The sequence below is a fragment of the Bombus flavifrons genome, chromosome 4 (assembly GCF_040668555.2).
Source record: "Bombus flavifrons isolate JBK064 chromosome 4, iyBomFlav1_principal, whole genome shotgun sequence".
NCBI lineage: Eukaryota > Metazoa > Arthropoda > Insecta > Hymenoptera > Apidae > Bombus > Bombus flavifrons.
Genome location: NC_138445.1, coordinates 222,423 through 247,816, shown reverse-complemented (window position 1 = coordinate 247,816; position 25,394 = coordinate 222,423). Strand labels below are relative to the sequence as shown.

The following is a 25,394-nucleotide window of genomic DNA, read 5'->3' as shown; positions in this document are numbered from 1 at the left end:
TGCATGTTCGTACGTTTTGGCACAAGAAGAATTACCGCATTGCTACGGTGAGAAATGTTCCTTCGTAATAAAAAAAGTCGATTCGCTGAAAAACCGACAGTAAAGAATCGATTCCGATTCTTTAACCGAAAGAATTGATTTTTTGAAGAATCGAGTCAGAATCGAACATACCTAACTGCACATCGATATTCTCCTCGCGCGTTTCACCGTGCCATCAACTCGCGGTCATCAAGGCGGGTGCGCGAATCCGATGGAATATCAGTTGAAAGATATTCGTCGCGTACTTAGTTTAAGTGTCATTAACTTTCATAGGATTTAAGGAATGCCTGTCATTTCATTTATAGCTATTCATAATCATACAAACTTGGGATTGTGTACTTGTGAAATTAGCGGGTACATCGTAATTTCGAAGCCTCCATGTCTACTGCTTGAGTTATATTGAATCAGCGTAATATAAATATCGTAGAATATGTATCAATCAAAATGAATTCCGTAAAATCTCATGAATTTCGGACAATAATTATGTACATAGAGATTGTGATCTAATAAATATGTGGAAGAATATAAAAGCAGATCAACAGTTTTTATATCTTTGCTTTAAAGGAGTGATTAGATCGAATTTATTGTCCAAAAAATCTTCAGAATTCATTGACACGCGTGAAATAGCTAAACAGCAATGGGATTATAAATATTTTTCAAACAGAATATTTTGAAATATAGCAAACACTGATAATATTTAAAAATTGGTCTTTAACAATTAATAAAATCTAATATCAGATTTCTGCCAAGAGAACAGTTTCTTCGTTATTTTACTAATACCCGCAAATATGTAATTGAGAATGTACGAGCTCATGACAAGCTGAGTTTACTTAGCGAGTATGGAATTAGTCAATTCACAACTTTTTATTTGCTAAACGTATTACGTGTTTGCTTTCATTTGGAGAATATGCCAAAATCGCGAAAGACGCTATCGATGTCTTTAACAATAATTTTATGAGACGATTGTTCGTGTTTTTTAAAAGCAACACCTAATATGTACAGAATAAAGCAGGAACAAGGTGACTATTTATCAAAAAGCTATTAAAATATGAAAACATTTCATTTTTACACTACGATTTTTAACATCGTAAATAATATAACAAAGATAGTACGATACAATTCAATACATTTTTAAAGTTAATTTATTATTATTTCAAGTAATAAATACAAGTATATAGATGATGTGGAAGTTTAAAGGTGAAGTATAGAAATGATATCGTGAAATAGTATCCAATTATCAGAACAGAGCTTATCTATACCATAACCTATGATGCGACATATGCAGTCTTTCACGGATCGATAACTCCCTGTTGTCTCGCAATCTATCGGTTGCGATAATCTGACAATGAGATGCGTTATTTCTTTGTTAAGATTTCCTTCGCTTCGCTGTCGCTTGCTTGCGTAACAAAGCGCAATATATTTTATATGATTATCAAATGTTTTTCAGTTATAGATAATAAAATTGCGCATATGTCCGAAATATTTGTAAGATTAATCTAAAAAGCTCTGCTGTAATAAAAATCTCCTTTATATTACTATGTACACGATTATTTAATTTAATTTAATTTAAATTTAACTTTGTCAAATTACTTTTATTTAGTATCCCAACATACTCCTATTGATATTATTTTATTCCTAAATATACGATATTACGTTATTCCTAATAAATAACATAACAATCGATATAACAACATATCAATAAATATATAACAATCCCTAACTTTACTTCCCAACACGTAAGATTTATACGAGACTCGGAGCGACGAAAACCTTATTTATCGTCGTATTATTCCTATCGATCAGAGTTTCGCATCTTTCATTATCGCGTATTTTCTCGCAATATCCGTACGTACTGTCTACCTTCTTCATTTTACTCTAGTTTTACAACTGTGACGTAGCTAAACGAAAAGTAGTTACCACGACCAACAGTTTTATTTCTCCATACGAATCGTCGTTGTACGTTTATGCCAGTTTGCACCACTTTCTCTTTACGCGGATTTTCAATATTTCAAACTTTTGTAGTTTCTTACTCGACGATGGCGTATTCCCAAGTTTCTTCAAACCAATTAAAGCTATAACCCATTGTCGAAGTTTCTCCCTTAACTCGTCGGCTGCGATACGGCGAAAAATCAACCAAATTTTTAAAGCTGACGAAAGAAATACGATAGCGTTTAACCACAAGGGAGCAACAAGGCGCGCCTGCTTTGGAAGCGAGAGACGTTACGTGCAACGACCATAACCTATGTATTTTCTCTGCTTTATGGTTATGTTCCGTTTCGTTCCATTCCGTTCCCAGCAAATGAATACAAAGACCAGAGGTTCTCAGTTTGTACATGGAAAAAGATGAGAAATTCCAACAAGTAACGAGTTGAATCTCCGCTAAAAAAAGTGTATCAGATTAACTGGATTAATTTCGTGGTAAAAGTATGTGACGTACCCGTTATACGTCTGCGTAAAGATCTACACAGTGATTATTCATTCACCAAAGTATTCGAAGATATTCAAAATAGAGTATTTATTGTAACATTTAGTTGCTCAGATACTTCTCTGCCTACTTTCTGTTTCTTTAATTGTTTCAATTTATAGAAATATCATTTAGCATAAACATGCGCGGTTTAGTAATTATAGCGATTATAATAGTAAAATTTGAAAATTTATATACGTACAGGTTACGAGATATTTATTGCAAACATATACTTAGCGAAAAATTAGTATACAGCGTGAATAGTGGTCTTGAATATACAATTGGTGCTAAAAATGACCTCGCTAGCTACGTATCGTGCGTTACTAATACAACGAATAATTGATTGTTCAAATACTTTGATGAACTTTCGCAAAGTATATGCTTCTAACAAATATCTTGTACTTTTATGCACATTTTCAGATCCGTTTCAAATTTTACACGTACGATCAGGATGTCTCGTTACGGTGCTAATGACATTTCAAAATATTCTATATTTATTTTATATTTATATTTATATACATATAATATATCTACGTATATGTATGTGCAAATAATTTTTCACTAATCACACGATTTACATCGATGCAAAATTTGAAACCGTTTGTGGAAAATATTATAATGTAACTGCGTTTTTTCGACGCGACCACATGTTTCCTCTACTGGAGTGGCCTGATAAGAAAACTGAATGACGTAAGTATTCGTTATCAGATAGTTACAAGCGTGTAAGGGCATATTCTCAAAACTTGTTACATTCATTCTGCAATTTAAATAACCGTATCTGCGCAAAGTCAATCTAATCTGTAACCTAAAAATTTGGTGTATCACGCGGGATTTACTTCAGCTGTACACAGGTACAAGGTACCTATACGTATATTATTGCTAAAAAAATTTCTGTTCTTTATTATTCAAACAATAAATAATTCAAACTTTTCCATTACGAGTAGAATTTCCGTCTAATAAAGTATTTTTATCGAAGCTGTAGGAACTTTCCCAAATTACCAAAACGATAAAATATTGTATTAATTGAATTTTATTAAGATATACTGCTCTTTATCATATCGTAAAGGTGGAGCGTGAAACATTGATGAAAATATAATAGATAATATAAATCACAGCATGTTAGTGAAATTGCAAATTCTAATTAGAAACGGAATATATAATTCGAATATTTTTGAGATAGAATAATTCGTACCTTGCTGTGTATTTTATAAATTATGCAAGTAGCTGTAAAGTCATTAGTCAGATTTTACTGACGATAAGTCAACTTTTGTTTCCATTTACTATTATTATACCCAGAAATTTCTATTAAATTAAACGCATCTTTTCCTTATTGTTACGGTTAAATAGCCCATAAATATTAATATCCATTTATTCATTCACCTATCAATTAAATTAAACAGTAGAATTATTAGCGAATGTCTCGTAACCGATAATCGCTTTTGACTTATTATCATTTCATTACTACCGGCATTGTATTAGGTTGTCCTACGTATTTCCTCACTTTTTTGAATCAAAGGTTTCATGAAATTACACAAAAAAATTATTCGATTAATACAAATATTCTTCCACGTTTTCTACCGCCCTTTTCCAATTAGAAACCAACTTTTCTATTCCCAATTTATAGCAGTTTGGTGATATGCAATTTGGTCGACGTTTTCCTATCAAAATCCATTTTTCGCCTATTTGTATCGGTGAAAATACTTGATTTCCCATAATTATACGACGACTCGAAACATACGTGTCAGGAAACAGCTGATTCTTCGGAAAAGCAGCAGCTGCAGTCGCATACGCATGTTTGCCGAGCAAAGTCAACTCTGTCTTTTTTTTACAAGATACTGACTATAATTTTACGTTAATACAGAGCCCGTTATACAGCCCCGTATAACATGTGCAAGCGGGCATGAGATGATTCCCCGTGAAACCATACGAAGAATATATAGGGCACTCGTTTTTCGTACGGCGCTCTGTCTTCGACAGGTATATTTGAACTTGGCTAATTACCGCATTAGTACGTATATCAGTAAAATAAGTCAGTTTCAAAATCGTGGAACCAAAAATGAGCGAGAAATCCTCTCAATTTTGGGCTACTCTTTGAAAGATAACGTAAAGTATCGAGTACGTACATAATCTGTGGAAGATAGGTACTCGATAATCGAAAAGACGACTCACTGATCCTTCGCTTAGTTCCTTTATCGATGATAATCCTCCCGTCGATAGGTTTTCTCGTCGATCGAGGCGTCTGGTTGGAATCGAGTGTAATCATGTTGGCGTGTGCCACACCGGAAAACAGCTGACTTGTATTTTTTCGTTAGGGAAGCAGCTGGCCTCCCAGCCCATGGGCCAAGAGTCGTCTGCGTTCCTTATACTGGGTGTTCTTTCGATTAACGATTCCAAGCACACATTTCACGCGCGAGTTAAATTTGAAACGATCTCGTAACAAACGATTATGCAAACTAGAACAAATAGAATTGAATAATACGAATGTTTGTTATACGAATTGATGTCTTTGCAACACAGTCAGGAAAGAAATAGAAGAAGAGCAAACTTCACTTTATTTATATGACAATTGTGTAATCAGTTATGCGCCTCAAAGAGAGAATTAAATGATAAGAATGTTTATTTCAAGAACCGATATCCTTACACGCAGCTGCAGAAAATAGAAGAAGAAGAAATTTCACTTTATTTATACGACAATTATGCAATTTAAAGCCTATTTACGTACAGCTGAGGAAAATAGAACTTCGTTTTATTTATATGAATTGAATGCAACGTCTATTTGATAATTTTAATCGGTGAAAATCGATACAAGTCACGATCACCCGGCATAGGAATTAGGCTGCGCAAATGATAATATCGGTAAACGAATCCGTTAATAAAGCTAATCCTGAGTTTCTAGTTGCACAATGTGAAGCATCGTAACGAGGGTGCACGCACCGTTATAAGCTTCCCGTCTAATTTTAACATCCAGGTTACATATTATTCCCATAGCGAGAAGTTCAGAACGTTGCACGCATAGAAACGAGAGAAAGAAGCAATAGAAATGCCATTCAGCTAGCCGATAATTACGTAACTTTCACTTTCAATCGTTACTTCTACGCCTTCCACCTCCCTCTGATTTATTTTATGCTTTGCATTTATTTAAATACCGAGAAAAGATGTCGAGGAATTCCATCGATTCTTTAAATTTATTCCTATCGAGATTGAGGTAAAAATATAGGAAAGGAGGACGTTAAAGAATGGCCACCTTTAGAGGCCTGCTTGCCATCGAAAAATTCTTCCAGGACATTTAAGAGCATCTCAAGAAAATTGAAAAGAACGAGCGCGAAGATGAAAAAGTGGTAGCGGCTCGATCTACCCATGCGTTACGCTTGATCGTGTTCTTCAAATACTGATCCATCAACGAAATAATTGTTCATTAAATAGTCAATAATTGTTGCTATATGCGAACAGCGACCAACGACACGTTCACCAGCTTACAACCCTATGCAGATGTTATAATGGCTTCCAATTCGGTTTTGCTCTTGTCGATTAATACGTTAACAAAATATTTGAAATTATTCGAGTGTCTAGAATACAAATCCGTTTTAATAAAGAACCCTTATCAGATTGTATTTCGATTCGGTATTTTTGCTGCTCAGTGGAATCGGACGCTGTCGCAATTTGAGATTCAAAGTCGTCCCTTTCAAACATCGCAGTCGACGGTTGCAACGAAGAAAAAGTCTTATCTGCTTACGTCTTCGAGCTAATAATATCTCTGATTACTCTGATCCTCTTCGCACTTCATAATTACTTCAAACGCGACTATCTTACGTTAATTCTGTTTCCAGACTTAGTGCAGTTTGTTCGTTATGACACACGACACATACATATGCATAGGAACTCGGCCAACGATACAACATACAACAATGCTTGTAGCTCAGATCTGCTGGATTTCAAACTTCCATCGATTTATCAGCAAAATCTGAAAAATTACTATAGTACGTCGATACAGTCGAAAGAATGAATGAATAAAGGACGAACAAAGATCAACTGCAACGCGTGGGTAAATTCCACCGCCGCTACGTTTTTTAAATTATATAGAGTCCTACTTAAAAAATTGTACAATAATCGTTGCATACTGTAATGGTCACATGGTATGCAACGTTTTATACAATCACAAAAGGTAAAACAGGAGTTAAATATGAGAAATTTAAATATCGCAGATTTTTAAATATTAAAGAACGCACGGCTCAGTTCCATCTTCACGAGAAAGTTTCGGATTGCACGCTCCACGTTTTATTCCACCGAAAAAGCGAAGCAATTTTAACGAAACTTGTATTTAATACTTTACCGATAGTATTATATTTACTCTATTAATGAAATATACTTTTGTTTATAACTCTTTAAAACAGAAAGATATACATAAACGGTAGATGTGGATGTAAAACTCACAGTAAGATATTATCGACAAGCTGACGAACGATCGTCTATTTTCTCTTAAGCTAGTTACTGTATCTCAATAAGACTTGTTAGTCATTATCTATCATCATCGGAAAATCAATTAATTCAATTTGTCTTTTTATATCCTATATTCCATGTATATAATCTCTAAAAGAAATTTTATAGGTAATCAGTGAACGAATCGTTATGATTTACTCAGGTAGAAGATCGGCTCGTTAAATTCTTGAGGCGATTAAACGCATCCTCCCTATGCAATCCGCTATACTTGTAAATCCACTGCTAATAATCTTCGTATAACATAGCAACCGTACAGTTAATCGCACAATTATATTTTTCAACGTTCACGGTATTGCATGCTTCGGTAATATGCGTGAAATGTTAATTTTATAAGTCTTGTTTTTAAACATTTATTAACGCGATCTCCTATTCATTTTTAGACCTCTTGACAAAAGTTAAAAGATATCGCGAAAAATGTAAAATTGATAAATATCGTGAAAACTGAAACCTGAAATATATAAACTGTATTAAAATTATAAACTAAAATACAAGAATATAGACAATATAAACATTGAAAAATATTATAAAAAGTAATATTCCAAAAGGATCGCACAAGCAAAGCAGTAAATTCCTCACGCAACAACACCCATTACGAAAGAGCTAAGCAGAGAGTAAATAGAGAACAGTATATAGAAATGAACGTTCCAATTAAATTGAAAAGAGAAGCCAAAGCACAAACGAGGCTGGCAGGAAGGAAACAATGGCAAATCAGCGGAATAAATGAAGTATCACAATATGTAAATGAAAAAGAACTAGGTCAAAATGTAAGAAGAAAAGCTAGAATCAATGGAGCACACCCTAAGAGAGTGACCAGTGTATAGTGAAGTTAAATGAGAAATCTAGAGAAATAAAAACAGCAGGCTAATTAATTATAATTATGAAAGCGAACACCGAAGAGGTTGTAAAAAGACAGCACTACTTCGTACACGGTGCAATGAGAATTAGAGCAATTTGCCTGGTGTACTATGATAGCGTATCTTCGCTTGGCACAATGTGATATTAATTGCTAGTAATGAGACTAGAATTGAGACTCAGAGAAATAGCACCAATCAACACGATATCAAAGAAAGACTGTTAATTATATATGTACTCACACATTTTTGTAATATCGTTACTTTAATTGATACTTATATGTGTAATACTTGCTTATTACCTACGCTCGTAATAGGCAAAAACCTAACACAAGAACAGTAATAATAAACAACAGAAAAAAAATAGTTGGTTTTTCACGATATTATTTTATGTAATAATATTTTATGTAATATAAATAGATTCTAAACAGCAAAATAATCTTAAAGAATATTCAGGACGAAGATAAGAAGTCCATAAATATAGAATCACTAATAAAAATAGTAGATTGTTTACATTTTTACGATCGTCTAAACAGCGACGATAGGATCGTTGAAGATATAAAACATTTCAGTGTAGAAAGCTTTTGACATGAATGGTATCGAAACCGAATTTACTGAATAATACCAACCTACAAAGACTAAGGAATATTTCAAATAATATTAATTATACCACTATAACATTAATTACACAATATCTCATAAGACACAACATTCTGAAACAAGAAGCAGAAATAAAATATACTCGATGCAAAGAAATATATATATTGCGTATATATTCTTTGCATTGTCTATATTATTATATGTATATAAAATATATAGTAGAGTATAATATAATATAACATAATATGGTATAGTGTATATAATATATATCAGATCATATATATAAAAGGAGTCATAAAAGAGTCAAATTATAATTAACCACGAAAAGAGACAGGTCTATCGCATGGTGAGAGTGAGAGTGTTCGCGTTGCTTTGACGATTTTTCTTGCGGTGAAAACAAACCAAGGTTACAACGCTTTGTTGCGTTGTCCGTGAGCTCCAATTTCTTGTGTAATTCGTTCTGCCGAATAACCATTATAGACAAGCTTTGCGTAATTTCAACGATCATCGAATGACCCTGAATTTTGCGTTTTCTCTTTAACCTTCTTTTTATTTTTGTCAGTCTTTTTTCGTTGCTCTGTACAGTGGCTCGCGAAAGTATTCCAACATTGCTACAAATTTTTTATGCACCTATCATACAGAACATTTAAAAATCTCATTAGTACTGTAACGAGACACGACTATCCTGATTATATTGGTACAATTCAAAACGCATCTGAAAATGTATATAAAGGAGCTAGAACACATTTATTGGATACATATACTTTGCACAGATTACCAAAGTACAGTAGAACCACGATTATTCCAACTACTGTTGTCCAAATTCTCCATTATGCGAATAGTTTTCGCACGTGAAAGATGCAATCCTCCGTGATAATTTTTACTGACGATCAACGATACTACTGGCGAAAGGACGACGCAACTCTACAAGCAATGATATTTAAAAGATTGCTGTTACGTGGTGCCATATGCTTGGCTGGTACTGAATGTGTAATACTAAAAAGGGCTTGGTAAAAACTAGCGAGTTACACCGAAGACACGATACAGAAAGAAGTGGAAGATAATACGACGACAGATGTAGAAGAAACTCTTTCTGCATCGCACGCAATACCAAGAACGGTGATTGTGATAACGCCGGCATGATAGAATGGTTTCAATGTGATGAAACTTCGTCGATTGACCATGGTACTAATGTTCTTGTGTGCTTCGAATAACGAACTGGAACATCAATATAATGGCAATGATGATATTCCTCGACATTTTGAAGTATTCGAGGCTTCAGAAATAGAGTTAAGATGGTAGAAGGAACGAAAGAAATGTAATTAAATCGTACCGAATTAAATCCGTTAAACAAGTTGTACGATTTAGCAGTTACAAAGATTTGCGATCCATAGATCTTTAATGAAATCACATTTAATTGTATTATTGCTGTCAGTAATAACTTCGATTTATTAATATTGCTATTAATATAGCAATATTATAAATTATATATAAATATAAATTATTATATTTTTTTTCGAAATACACACACGAGAAAGAACATCAGGAAAGTACTCTTGTGGCTACGAAAGAGAATTCCAAAGATTTCCTCGATATTTTTCTCGTCGCTGTTTCCTCCAACTGTATTTTACGATTTTATGAAGCGTAACAAAAATTGATGTATTATAACGTTATAAGAAACCATTTCCTGATCTTCAAGAAGTTAACCAAAGATATTAACTCTTATACCGTAACTAAAATTTATTATAATTAAAAATTTGTCTTATCGTCTTGCTTTACGCTTATGATATTTAATTCGAGTACTTTCCTGAGCCAGTGCATATACACGATTTGAGGTGCATAAACAATATTGAGCATAATTCTTTATACAGGATGCTGGAAGTTATATAGAAACGGGGGAGAAACAGTTTCTTGCGAGACAAGATGAAGAAAATATGGAATAAGATTTTCTTATGGAAAATTCAGTTTTCGAGAAAATTGAGTTTAAAAGTCCGCTGCATGCATATGCAATATGCATATACGACTAAAATATAGCAAGATACCGTTTATTAAGGGACATACAATGGCCATCGTGTTTATACACAATATTACACGACTTTGTTTAGTGTCTTATTTACATGTTTAGTCTGGCTACCAGCTGATGTAAATAAGGTAAATAAACCACGACAGCGATGTACACGCGAACAGGCAGTATCTCAATACATACAGACGAGTGCACCAAAATGAACTACCTATCCACAATTTGGCGTATTCGCCATAGCTAAGAAATTATTAGAAATTACAAATTCTAATTTACAGTAAACTCTGATTGAAACGACGAGGATCGACGTTTTTCATTTCGTAAACATTGACGTATTTCCCAAAAATATGCGGCATATTTGATACAATTTGTTTCACAGCATACCGTCCACGATATGTAAATTCTATTTGCAAGATCGTAATATTAAAACTACAGTTTATAGTAAAGGCATTGAAAGTTTGAATCGATAAAGTTGAGCAGTTCTTCGGATTACGGACATCTTCAAGATATTTCCTTTTTCCCATTACCGCATTTTCATGATTTACGAACTTTACTATACGTGTCTCTAAATTACCAATGTTCTGCTGCAATAATTCTCTCAGATACAGAAGAGTTAAACGGAAAAAGAACATTTCTCTTTGAAGACACTAGCTTTTACGAAATGTCGACAGAGAATTTTTACCAATTTCCGTCTTGATACTTTGAAGTAATCGTGCATTTCTTTAAATCTATCTTTTCTAGCTATAATAGTATCGATAATTCCGATGCGTAATGCATTGCATTGTGAATTTGCTTTCAAAATTAATGCGTAATTAATTAATTACAAGAAATTACCGGCAATTAAATTTTAATACACAAGCGGTTTTACAAATGTTTCTTCCATTATTGGCATAATTTGACGTCGAATTAATTAAGCTACAAATATAATCTTTCTCTCAAAATCTTTTCTTTATATCTACATAAATATGCGTTTAACGAGATATTGTACCCGCGTAATTACTTTCAATGTAGTGACATAATGAGAAAACTCGATATTCGGAAGAAGAGAGTCCATAATCCTTTTTTGAAAGCTTTGTCATTTTTCATTGGAAGCAAAATAATCGTTCTTTTTTTCGATGTCACCATTCTACAGGTTGTTCAGCGAAATGGATGTACATTTTTCAAGTATTTCCGATAGTATAGCCAAAAAGTGTTTCAAACAAAAGTTGATGTGTTCTGAACCAACTACAAATTGAAATATTTAAAATCGCCAGAAAAATACTTCTTTCTATAAAAAATCAAGATCAACTTGACCTTGTTTTAGATGGCATGATGTATTTTTGATTACATAGAATTATAGTTGATGTAAGGATGAGTTCAACGACCTCGTACTATGATCTTCGGTTCAAAAATTTTAATATCAGTTTAATAGCTCAGATCAGTTAGATCAGACGTTTATAATGACGTTTGTGTTGTCAACAATTTCTACAAATGAAAGAAAATTTTAACTTTGAATGTCTCGAAACACGATTTTGGCAAATACGTCAATATTCCAAACAACTGCTCAACTAGTACAAAATATTAATTGCGCGCTCGAAGGTTTGCAGAGTTAAAACGTACTAACGAGAATACATGCATAATTAGACGAGCATAGCTTTACATATAGCAACGAGGATAATAATTTCAATCATTCTGTAATAAAATTTATCTAGTAAAATATCTTCTTTATGCGTCCTTGAACTTGTTAACTCGTAACTGTTACCGGAGACATTGTATATAAACGCGATAGCCGTTATTATGTATATATATCGCACGGCAAACTGTATCTTACTTAGTCGTCACTACATAGACGTATTCGACTTTTTCAAAAACTAATCATAATTTTTGTCCTCATTTTTGTAATCGTTACTTTGACTAGCTTCATCGTTTTTTCTTCGATGCCAGGATAAGTTAAAATTTACAAATTTAAATATTTTTGACAAAAGCTCTGCAATATATTTCAGCATAGTCCGTTTTAAAAAATTTTACTAATCAACCGTGCAACAAATTTGTAACAATGACTAAAAATTGCCGAACGAATTATAAAACGATATAATAATAGAAATATTTATCGACATCTTATCACGTATTTTATACATCGATATTCTTTTGAAGTAATGAACCAATAGTAGGGAAATATGTGATTATTTTGACTAGCATTATTGAGAATTTAGAACCAATTTCTCAATTATTTTACGTGTATACATATAATTTAAATATCTTCGATTAACGCCCAATATTATATTATATTATGTTCTACTTTTAGCTTATTCGCAGGGCTGTTTAATTAAATTCGCATCTTTAATTAATTTTTATGTTTCCCCTTTGTGTGATAATTTTAATTTGTTTATACTTGATTTTCACTAGACTGATATAATGCTTATTATATTGAGTTATCATTAAGATGAAGTATATACACTGTACATGTATAATGGATTCTTTTAAATATGACTATCCTCGTGAACATTCCGGTGGAAAAAGCCAGCATGTGGTTATTTTTTATCGAAACAAATTTCACGGCTGCAGTAGACTACATAAAAGCACAACAACTGTGTAAGGGAGAACCGAGAGATAGAGCTTCAGAGAATCGAACGTTTTTTGCTTCTGGACATGTACACGAGGCTAAAAGCTGACGAGAATAACGAGAGGAACGTTTATCGCCCTGATCCGTCACCTCCGGCGCACATGCTGAAGAAATTAAAATTTTTTGTCCATTTCCTCGAACGAACGACCAGTCACCATCCACGGCAGACCGTCGTGGGATTCCAACAAAAAGAAAATAAAAACGAGAAAACGAAGAGGCGTCTGACGCCATCGCCGCGCGATGCTTCCAGAATTCATTAATGGAAATTCTACTCACCGGCATCGTTGTCTTCGATCACTACTTCTATCTCGCTCTCTTCCGGTAATAGACGGTAAAACTTTCGAAATTACAGAAAATATGATACGTACCTGCAAATAAAAAGAAATAGAAAATCAGTGGAAAATGCGTTAAAGTTTCTACAATTGTTCAAAGTAAAACGATATGATCGAATATTGACTAAAATTTTCGTAACTGGCGCTTTACAATCTCGTACCGATTTAATGTACATTTCGTATTATAGGCTCGTAATATACGGATAAACCATTAGTGAAATCGATAAATCTCGTTTGTCGTAGATTTTGAGTTCGAAACAGTTTCATTTTTTCCGGATTATATTCATCCTTAGCATTAGTTATGGTGTACGTTGCTCCAACAAAAATACGCTCATAAAAAGGATCATAAGTTTCACATTACGTTCACAGAGTCATAATTATTGTGATCAAATTGATTGCATATTTTCGTTTTACATTTAAATACTCTCAATCAGTGTGACACATATGTATTGCACATTTTACGAACATGAAGCGTGAAACAATAAACCGCGGTTTTACCGTGGAATTGCAATTGACGTATTTCCGGAGCGAAAACAATCGCCCAATCACGCCTTAACCGTCGATGCACTTCCGCTGTTCAATTACTCGATCACTGGGCTTTAACAAGAGATGCGAACACCAGATTGTTTTGGGAACGGTGAAATTTACATCGAACGAAATGAACATATTTGAACGTACGTTTCTATTATATTTCATAAAATCAAATTCCGCAGAATACAACTGTACGTTCATTTTTGACATTTAACGTGTAATACTAATAAGCGTTAGTAAATCACAGACTGTTCGAACATAAGATACATTTAGATACGCGTTGACATGCTATTAAGACGTTAAAATCAACGATCTGAGTCTTACCTTATGTATTGTGTTACAACAGTTGTCAAACGAACCGGTACTTTGAATGTGATATGCTTGTAGGTTAGGTTTTTGCCGGCTCAAACACACAAATGTATATTTCTTTTAATTCACGTTTTCCAACTTTAGATCGCTACAAACTATTATCTTGTATCGTCTAACAAACCGATGAACGATATTGTACGCGTATAATATACATTTTAGTCGTAAAATTACATATCAGACTTCGTTTCACGCTACGTGCGATTCGATGTTACTCGCAAACTCTCGTGTCGGACTCGTGTAACTTCGTCGTTGTTCGACCAGGTACGTATCTCGATAAATAGGGAACTACGGTGCGAAAAGATATATAGATACGAGATTTTAAGAAACGATTCGATCGTTTAAATATAATTATATTTTTAATCTACTACGGATTATTATTCTTATACTTCCTTATTTAATATACAAACCTACTATTCAAATAGTAAAGCTGTACCTTTAGCAATAATAATTACCGGTTGTAAAATATGCCGGTTGTAACTACAGATATTGAAATAAAACAAGTACTTATATAGTAGAAATATTTGTATATAAATATAATGATTGTAAAGATATAGAGTAAGAATGTTTCTCAAAATGCCTCCTCTTTCAGAAGAATACAAATACTTAATATCAAATATAGTAACATGTTTTAGATATGTAAATGTATAAAGGCTATTCTTTTAAATAAAAGACAATTTAATTGATTGAAAATAGGTTAAATAAAGACTATACATATACAACGATGTTACCGAGGAACACTATACCAAAATAATTTTAAAAATCAAGTTATATGCAGTCAATCAATCTAAATCCAAAATCGACAATTTTGCTTACGTCAAATATTTCCGAATTTATGTTACGATACAAATGCTATATAATATCGATGAAATACACCATACTGCGTTTAAAAGTGTTCTAACATATATCCATTATAGCGGGAATCAGTTTGTACGAATATGTATGGGCAGATATCGGCCATACAATATTGTCATACACCATATTAAAAAATATAGTAAAATCCATATATATCCATATATATACACACACATTACACGTATAATATTATCTACTTCATGAACTTCATAATATAAACCTTATCTCCACCTTAGCTCTAAATTCATTAATTTAACCTACATTTTACCTCTAATCTACATTTTAATCTTACTCCACCTACAATTAATATATTACTAGTCAACTGCTGTCTTATTTTTCTAAAAGTCTGTAGTAACAAATTGGTTTCGTTTATGTTATACTTTTACATTTATATATATATATATATTTTTTTTTTAGGAACAGGAATAAATAGTTAATAATAATTAAGTTTATATAATCGATAGAAAGTTATAATTGTTCAGTTTGTGTTCCGACTGAAGACTGAAAGAAATAACAAATACAAACAGAATAAAGACATTAGAGAGTGAAACAAGATTTCAGAATACAAGAATCGTTGATCGGTGTTGGTACGACACATAATAAACGGGTTTTCCTTTCGCGCCAGGCGAGAGTAAGAGTAATCCTGCAACTTTCATTTGCAGCACTCGTTCGGCCTCGTGATGTCATAAATATAACTCTGTATCGTAATCCGAATCCGTGTTCTCGTGGTGAAAGGTTCTGATCGAGAAAAGAGGTTAGTATCGTGGGGTATAAAAGCGAAGCACAATCGACTAATTGAAATTACATAAATATAGCATTACAATAAAAATTTGTATTCTTAGTATTCGTAGAATATGACGTTCTACGTGCGTGGGATTGTTTCGTGAATAGATGCCGGTGAATGTTTGTTATATAAGTATTTTCGTTTTATCATATTATATCAATTTCCTTGCCATTTTTAAATACGATAAAAGTTACGATGTAAAATTAGTATGTAAGAAGGAAATAAGTGCATCTTTACGGCAAAATAGAGTACTGCCATATATTCTCTGTAATTATGTATGTATGCGTACATGTATATTTAAATTAACAATTCAAGGATCGCTATTTTTATGGGGAATTGTCGATCCTTGACCTGTTACAGTTGCCTACAAATTAGTCGCGCAATAATCAATCTAAATTCAGTTTGATTAGATGGGAAAGTGAAACTGAACGTTTTGTTGGAAATTCTACAAAATCAATTACTTGTATCCAGCACATTGTTAACTTTTGTTCCCGGCTCAAATTGCCATATATTTTAAGGACAAAACTTTTTCTTTACAACGAACGCTTAAAAGTGATGCTTTATTTTTCTTGCACTTTTATTGCATTTATAATAAAAACTATGCCTGCAGCGGTGAAATAACTCAAAGTACACCCCGAAGAAATTGCACAACCAGACTTGTGCCTTACGCGCATACGTTTAATGTGTACCCTCGGTGAATGTGTTTAGCGAGTACCTTTAGCGTGCATGCTTGACGTCTTCTTTATGCGTGTGTATTCAGCATGCATGTTGAATGCGTGTGTTCGGTATGTGTATTTGGTACGGTACGTTTACGTGCTTATATATGTACAGTATACAGTACAGGCTCATGTATTGCGGATAAGCTATCGTAGATATTTATTGTAGCATTTATATCTTGATCAATTAAGTCCAAGTTAATATCAAGTTTCATATTATTAGTACGTATTTTCATACGAGTTCAAGAACGTGATACTATGAATATGAAATATGCAACCTGATAGAAAAACGCTTCTTTGGAAAATAAGATTACGTACAGTTACTCTTTGTAACCATTGTATTTTAAAGACACAAGGTACAAGTCAGACAGTGTAACCTTCCCGTGGTGCGACTACATACTTTGTTGTTATTCTAATGCTAGCAGCGCTCTTTTTAAGGGCAATAAAACAGCGACAAAAAATCGTACAACAACTTTTAAGGAATCATTGCAAAGGGGAAATTTCAATCTTTAAATGCACGGTAATCTGAGTTGTGAAAAAATTTATTATATTTATGTCCAATATTGGTGTTAATTGCGTCTTACGGTTTAGGAAAAAGATTATTATCCTTCATTATATACATTTATATCGTATCATCTGGAGATAAAAAGAATTAAACGTGTGGCAAATCACAGCCCCGGTTCTTTTTTGTATAAGCAACCTCCGCGTGAAAATTTCAAATAAATGTTACCACGATGCAAAATTTATACCAAGAAAGCTTACATCAAATACAAGCGTCTATATAGTAGAAGCAAGAGAATTTTACAATTACTTTACATATTTATAATTATCGTATATTTAAGATATTTAAAAGTTATTGCAAAAATGATCATCATAATATATATTTCACTGTCATTTATTAACTTGCTACGTCGTGAAAGAAATTATATGCGATAGCTGCGTTGGATTGTAAATCGAAACGGTGTAACTTGCGATCCGATTTAATAATTTCCTCGATGAGAGTACGTGTATCGTATAGTGCAGATCGACTACGTAAGAGGCCGGAAGTTATTCAGTACGTAAAATTTCTATCCCCGGAAACCACAAAGGTGAAACGACTATGATCAAGGAAGCACTACAGCGTCTCTATACGAGCAGATGGTAATCAATTCTCTTCTCTGCTGGTACAATTAATACTCTTTATTCTACATTCGTGTTTTCGATCGGAGTTTTTAACATTTAACGTTGCTAATATTACGTAATAATATGTAATGATTGTTTTACCGGAGAGAGGAAACTTTGAAGGGCATTTGAGTCAATTTTTAAGAATATTATAACACCAGATTAACTTTATCGTCGAAAAGGATCCACTTAATTTAACAAGATGTGTTTTAATTTTAAAACGAGGAATAAATCAGACTAAAACGACTTTGTATTATAAAGCGCTGTATTATAGGCGAAGTAAATAGAGAACAGTATACAGAAATGAATCCTCCAATTAAATTCGAAAGAAGCCAAAACGTAAACAAGGCTTGCAGGAAGAAAACAATGTACAATCAGCGGAATGAAAGTATCACAATATGTAAATGAAGTATCACAATATGTAAATGAAGAAGAGCTAAGTCGAAATGTGAGAGGAAAAGCTAGAATCAATCGAACACATCATTAAAATACTGATCAGTGTTTAGTGAACTTAGATCAGAAATCTAGAGAAATAAAAACAGCAGGCTAATTAATTATAATTATGAAAGCGAAGACCGAAGAGGGTGTAAAAAGACAGCATTACTTCATACACGGTGCAGTGGAGTACTATGATAGCGTACCTTCGCTTAGGACAATGTAATATTAATTGCTAGTAATAAGGATAGGAATAAGACTCAGAAGGATAGTACCAATTAACACTGCAATTAACGTTTTTATGACATGTATTATTAGATCGCGAACGCGTAACTTCGAAAGCGAAACAGTAAAAAGAACGTTAAATAGAGTTAGGCGGAGACGTTGCTAGCAAAGGCTGAGAAAAACTCTCGTTCACCAAGACTATAAGGACGTAATATGGAAATGTAAGCATCGAAGTACTCCTAACCAAACAAAACGAGATCCTAAAACAGGATCAACGAAAACTGCTTCAGCGAAGATGTAGCCAGAACAATACTAAAAATACTATTTATCTCTCTATGTCTGTTCAAAATTTTCCCAATGGCGGAGGTGTGTAGAAGTACGAAAAGTTCGAGGATTCCGTGCACTTTGAATGGAGGATTAATGTATCAACAGCGTATCTGGGCCAAGTAAAACTGGTTATGGAAAAGCCTTGCTACGACGCGACTACTTTTCTTTTGGAAGATGACCAAAACTGGTTTTGACCTTGTCAGGGATTTATCCTTGATGCAGATCGGCGATCCTACGTTAATTCTATTAACTTTATATATAAAAAAAAAACGCGACGATGCTTCGATCAATAACCATAGAAGGACTCGACGACTTTAATCGAATTCAGAAACCGTAATTGCGATCTTATTGCGTGGCAAGATGTGAAAAATTGATTGAAACATACACTATTACAAATCTATATCGATATCGATATCTATTGCAAAGTAACGCTACAATAGCGACCAAAAGAAAATTTATAGACCAAAGGGTACAAAAAGACGTCACAATTTTACGTAATAGATATGCGTTTATTAGGGACAATGAATAAATGTAATATATAACAGAGGATAGATGACTGTTATATATGCCAATATGCGGCAATATGATAGAAGATTTTTTAGTACGAAAGTTGTAAAAATTTACAAATTAAACTTCCTTTTACCTCAACAGTAAAGTTGAAAGGAAAAAGAAGATATCTCGGATACGTTGCGTTGAAATGGAAAAACAATTGCAAGATCGGTTTCGCTTATGGAAGTGGAAGGACGAGCTTTCTCTCATCCAGTCCGTTATTAAAGATACGCGTATAGTAGCATGGAAAGTCCTGGAAATGCGTTAGGGCACTGACACATCCCGGAGGAGTCGAGGTCGACTCCTTTGGTAAGATTAAACAGCCTGTGCCGTGATATACGATGGGTCACCATATAAGGAGAACAATAATTTGAAGTTAAACCATAATATCGTCTGTGAGTTCAGGCCTATACTGCGGGCTTCCTCGACTCTGAGCAACAGACTGGTAAAGAAGACTGTGGAGGTCCCGATTCGTGGAAGTCTCGTACGGCTGCAGTGCAAGAGCACCAGTCCGTTTCTTCCTTTCCTCTCTTTTCTCGTCACCCGGACGGCATCCTCCTTCTCCTCATTCTCGTCTCCCTTCTTTCTTCCCATCGTTCTCTTCTGTTTCCTCTCGCGAATAGTTTCTTTATTTTTATCCTTATCGCACCGACAAGTAAGTCATTCGTCTTTCTCTCTTCCTTTCTTTCTCTCCACTACTCGCCGATCCCTTTTCTCGACCCCTTCCATCTCGTTTCTCTCATACCTTATCCCTTTTTGGATATTCCTCGCGTCGCTGATCCTCGGTCATCAGTCCCTCTATGCTCTTTCTCGTTCCTCTTCTCTCGTCCGTGGATTCACCCTTCTTGCCTTTCTTTCTTCCTAGTTTCTCTTTCGTATTTCTTCTGCATTGCACGTACACTCCCGTTCATAAGTTCACTTCGTGTAACAGATGCTAATTGGTTGACGTTATCAAGAAAGATCGCCCAGTAAATTCGATATGCAGGTACTCAAGAATTTGGCGAATCGTGACTTTGTATATATTTACGTGGGATTCGTAAAAACTCTTGCGAAAGCTAGGGGAGCAGTATTTTTTTTTTTATTTATTAAAATTTACAATCAATTCTCGCATTAAGAATTTTCAGTAATTTTTTCTGGCGTGGCGCAGTGACATGGCTAATTATTTATAATAAGTTAATACTTATTATAGATAAGTATAATTTATAAGTAAATATTATAAATAAGTAAATATTACTTAATATAAATATCTAATTAAATCTAATGTTTAGGTCTAACGAGTAGTGTCTCTTCAGTCATCTGGTCCGACGTATCAAGTAATCCAGTAATTAGGGGGTTTCGATGTTTGTTGACTCTTTTGCTATATCTGTCGCTATATTTTGCTATTTCCTCTTTGACTGTGAGTATCTTGAGGTCGCGATATATTAGTTCGTTGCTGACATACCAGGGTCGAAGTATCTCAATGTTGGAATTACTTGCTGTTCCCCATAGTTGGATTGGGGAGCAGTATGATGAATTAACTATGTATGTTCATTGTGTATGACACGTGTTCGAGTTTCGTACGTACATAAAGTAAACATAGAGTAAAGTATTGTATGCATATTATTTTGTTAGCGTAGATCGGATCTGCAGTGAACGTTTTAATCTCTCAATTCGAAACTCATCGAAAACTTTATTGGAATACCAAATTTATGATCTTTCATAATCCACAGTTATCTTTGTACAGACAAAATTCAAGCTAGATAATAATTCTTAACAAGTTTATAATCATTCCTCGGATTTATCATTATCTATCGATAGCCAAACACTTATGGACAGAGGTATACGCATATACATCGACTCCACGCTTTCTCCACAGTGCATCTTTGTCGATTGCAGTCTGCCTGGTCACACGTCGCTATACCCATCGTTGAACGTCTCCTTATCGATAGCGTTACGTTTAAAATATTTGTAAAATTCTGTATCGTCAAACTCCCATTTTATCGATTTGCCAAATACCGACGAGCATAACTATTAACAGATCAGCACAAATGAAATGCTTTTCGTCGCTCTTATTTTCTAGTTATGTATTTTATTACAAGTGTTATTATACATACAGTATATGTATCTTTTAATCTAAAACGTTATACGAAATAAAATTTATTACAGCTTCTTAGTGCATGTGCAAGTCCTAATACTTATGGCTGGCAATTTAAACGTCGTTAAAAAATAAATATTCGCTTTGAATATATCCAAGTGCGATTTGCCTTTTAAAGTGCAGCGAGGCGCAGTCAGTGGTATACGAATGTGAAAAGAGAGGTTGAGCGTATAATTAATCGTAGGCACGACTAACTTTAAGTTTAAAGATCCTTCAAATGTTGCAAATATCAAGTTCTCGCGTTCATTGCAAAGTCTGTGATTACCTGTCTTTGACGATAGTATAAAGACAAAAAATGAATAAACAGCAATTTCCAAAGATCCTTTTTAATTACTTTGATGAAAAGTGTGATTTTTCCCTATAAACTACAAACATTTTAAATCGATCGATACGATACATGTTCTACAATTTTCTCATTTACAAATATTTCTTTCGTCGAAAAATAAAAAATAAAGCTACATGGTCTTTTTAACAAAATTGAAAAGATCGAAAATATTTAGTCGATTTATCTTGTCCCTTCAACAGCGCTGTATCCATAGATATTTTTCCTGCATAGGAAGAAAACTTGTTTTCTGCCGTACCAGCTTTGTCAAATGTAACCCTCGAACAACACGGTACAACGAAATTACAAGGACACCTATTTTTCAAACTCTAGAGAGGCCTCAATTAGTATCTTTTCTTTCAGAGCAGCCTCGACTAAATTGCTCGGGAACTTTCACCCTCTTGCGACGCTCCAAAATATTCGATTCTGTCGTCAGTAGCTTTACTACAAAGCTACCACAATGGCAGCCATTAAGTTTAGTTTTCCCATCGAATCGGAAGAATCTCGTCGACTGGCTGCAACGACCGACGCCGAGATCCTGAGAGTCCGTTTCTCTTTTTCTCGACGTATAGCACGGTCGTAGTTTGTCACAAAAGAGAGGGAGTGGAATGACTTGAGAAAATGTGGAAAATTTTCGAGACGGTGGAACTTTGGTTTCCTGATTGGCAGAGCACCAGAACCGTGTCTGGGCCTTGGGACCCCTCCTGGTCGCCATTGGGGTTTTGCCGGGGACAATAGAAGACCGTTAAACGTGCTATGGGTTAAGGATAGAGGCTCGAACCAACCATGGGAAGCCCTGAATCGAGGGTAGACGCGAAGCAGCAGGATCTAAGCCGATGGACCCGTGAGCAAGGTTTAAACTGGTTTACCTGCCTCATCCTTTCTTCTTTGCTCTTTTCGCCTCTGCTTCGATCATCCACCGTGCATCACCGAAGAAATATCTTTTCACCAATAAGCGTTATCTTTTAATTTTTATTCTTGTACGTTCGAGCGTAATGCGCTGATTTATATACTTCACCAGGGAATTAATTTGTCGAAGAGAATTAATTTTGAAAAGAAGCACGATTACATTTGCTTTTCGCAGAGGCGTGTTTAAAAAGAAAAGAGCCGTACCGCAGCTCGAAGACGAACTTTGAAATTGCTACACAGTCGCGTCGTATCGAACAGCCAGCAAAATTGCATTTAATCGTATTTTAGTAAATGATCATTTACTATTTGCTATTATTTACTGTATCGTCGTGTTATTTGCTATTTTAGTAAAGTGCACGTATGATAAAAGTTTGTATGTAACATAGTATATGATATTCAGTCGACGAATCAACAAATTTTCTCTCCCATTGCAAGCAACAAATTCGTTTTTAATAGTAATCGTAGAATGAAAATACAGCCTGTACAATGACAACTAAATTTTGCTCTACCATTCCAAAATTGCATACTGTTCGATGTTAGGTGCGTAACGTTTGCGTGACGAATCGCTTAGATCCGTACAGACCTTTCTAGGCTTTTGTGTTTCAAAAAATTCCACAAAATTCTCCAGTGCTTCTCAAGGTATCCAGAATATCGTTTCTTAGTTACAAGTTGCTTTAATCTTTTCAAGCGGAGTAAAATTTAAACAAAAATACGGAAACGACGATAGATTGCTTAAAATTATTGGTCGAAAACGACCCAATATGCGGATGGGTTAAGATACGCGGTGCGTGTTGCAAGCTGACAATAAGGATATTTACACGAAACGCGTCAAAATATCTTATTCAGTTTGCCGAGACAATTTCACAGTGAAAAGTAGACAGTTAGACAAAAATAGGAAGATAAAAATTGACTGGGAGAAGTATAATTTCGAAATAATTTCAAAATTAACTCTTATTCATTCTATATCATTATGTAGCTGTGGTTTGGTGAAGAATGCGAAAGACCGAGGTGCAGGGCCTTGCTTCTTACGAGCGAGAGAGAGACAAGACCGAAGGTAAAGAGAAAGAAAGAAATAGAATACGAGAGAGGAAAAAATAGAGGGGCGAAAGAGGTTCGGAGGACAATAATCGTCCGGATATGCTCGCATTTCATATTCGTTCGTGGAGTATGTTCGATATAAAAACACGTGATAATGGAAATGGCCTATGTATACATATACACATATACAGGGTGCCCGATTTTCATCGATCCAGGTAAATATTTCCCAAATACACAGTTGGAAGAAGTATGTCAAATAAAACTTGTTCTGTCTCAAGGGCGACGTCTTACGATGACCACCAGATTTGTCTAGGCGCGGGCGTTCTCGAGATGCCAAGGTGACCTTCGTCTCTTTAAATGGAGGTATGCATCGTTTTCTACAAAGTTCTCTACAAAACGAGGTATTTGTATACGAAAATGCTCGGTTCCAAAGATATTTCAATGTTAATTTTATCAAATCGTAGCGAGTGTATGAAAGACTAGGGAAACGTAAACATAAAAGCACAGTCTTATCTTTCCTTGTTTTTCACACGATAAGTTTCACGAGATTAAAGTTAAAACACTTTCTTCGACTCGTCGTTCTTCGACCGAAGCACTTTAATACTCTTTCGTAGAGAATTAGAAAATGTATCGAATGGTATTTAAAAAACGCTATAAAAGATGTATGTTTCCATTAAAAAAAGCAGGTCACCCTGAAATTTCGAAGTCTCGCCCATCTGGACATTCCCCTCGAAACAAAGTAGGTTCTATTTTTTTTTTTTTTTTTATTTAATATTTCACACTCACAATTTGTCCTATTTGGACATTTGGTAGAATTTTTTAGCTGTTTGATTATCATGTGGGTGACTACCCCCAGCGGGGTGCCATCTTCGTGTTTGTTAGGTTATATCCTCTATGAAGGTTCTATTTGAAACAATTTTGCGAGTAATGTATAGTTTAGAGGTGTTTGCGCGGGTCGATTAAAGCGAAACCAGCTATATATCGTACATTTGTTGCAACGATGACACAAGTCAAAAATCTCGATTTTAAGGGAAACGAGCTTCGATGCTTCGAACTGTTATAGTTTCCGTATAGCTCCCGTGTGATGAATTTTCAAAGTTCGCTTATGGTACTTTACCCATAAAAGGCACAAAAAGCAACCGTTTCTTCCGTACCAATAACTCAAAAAATACAAATTTTCAGTTATATCGTTGTTCCAGCAAGCGAACAATACGTAGATATACATATATAAAAATGTAATATACAATAAATTATATAAATATATAAAATTGATTATAAAATTGTCGATCATATAAGCTTCCAATTCCAAGCCACATACAGAAGAAAGATAAAAGGCATAGAATATTACCGTGGATACAATTTGAAAGATACAATTACATGCGTGTTTTCGAGTGTTTTATTTAATCAATCAATCAGATAATTAGAGATATACGTACTTTATTTTAGTTTCGTGTTGCACATACGTCGAAGCAAAAATCGAAACGTTTGAAAAACATCATTATCTGTTTTCGATTTTATAGATGTATTTAATCGATCGTAGTTAGAGGCAACGCGCGTTTCGTTTTATTTTCTTATTCCAGATACGCCGTAATTAAGATTCACACGTACCCGCAACTGACATTACCCGTGTCTTATCG

At 34.3% G+C, this 25,394-nt stretch overlaps 1 protein-coding gene across 2 annotated transcripts in view; it reads right to left on the bottom strand.

Annotated features, from left to right (window-relative positions):
- Positions 1-25,394, bottom strand: part of brat (tripartite motif-containing protein brain tumor) — a 213,840-nt gene that overhangs the window by 137,208 nt on the left and 51,238 nt on the right. Inside the window, exon 1 of one of the 2 annotated variants that reach the window (XM_069110889.1) lies at positions 14,261-14,524. The exons of the other annotated variant lie outside the window; for it this stretch is intronic. The gene's annotated coding sequence lies outside the window, so the exon portion shown is untranslated. Of the gene's footprint in view, positions 1-14,260; positions 14,525-25,394 lie in introns of those variants that run through there. 2 annotated transcript variants of the gene reach the window in all.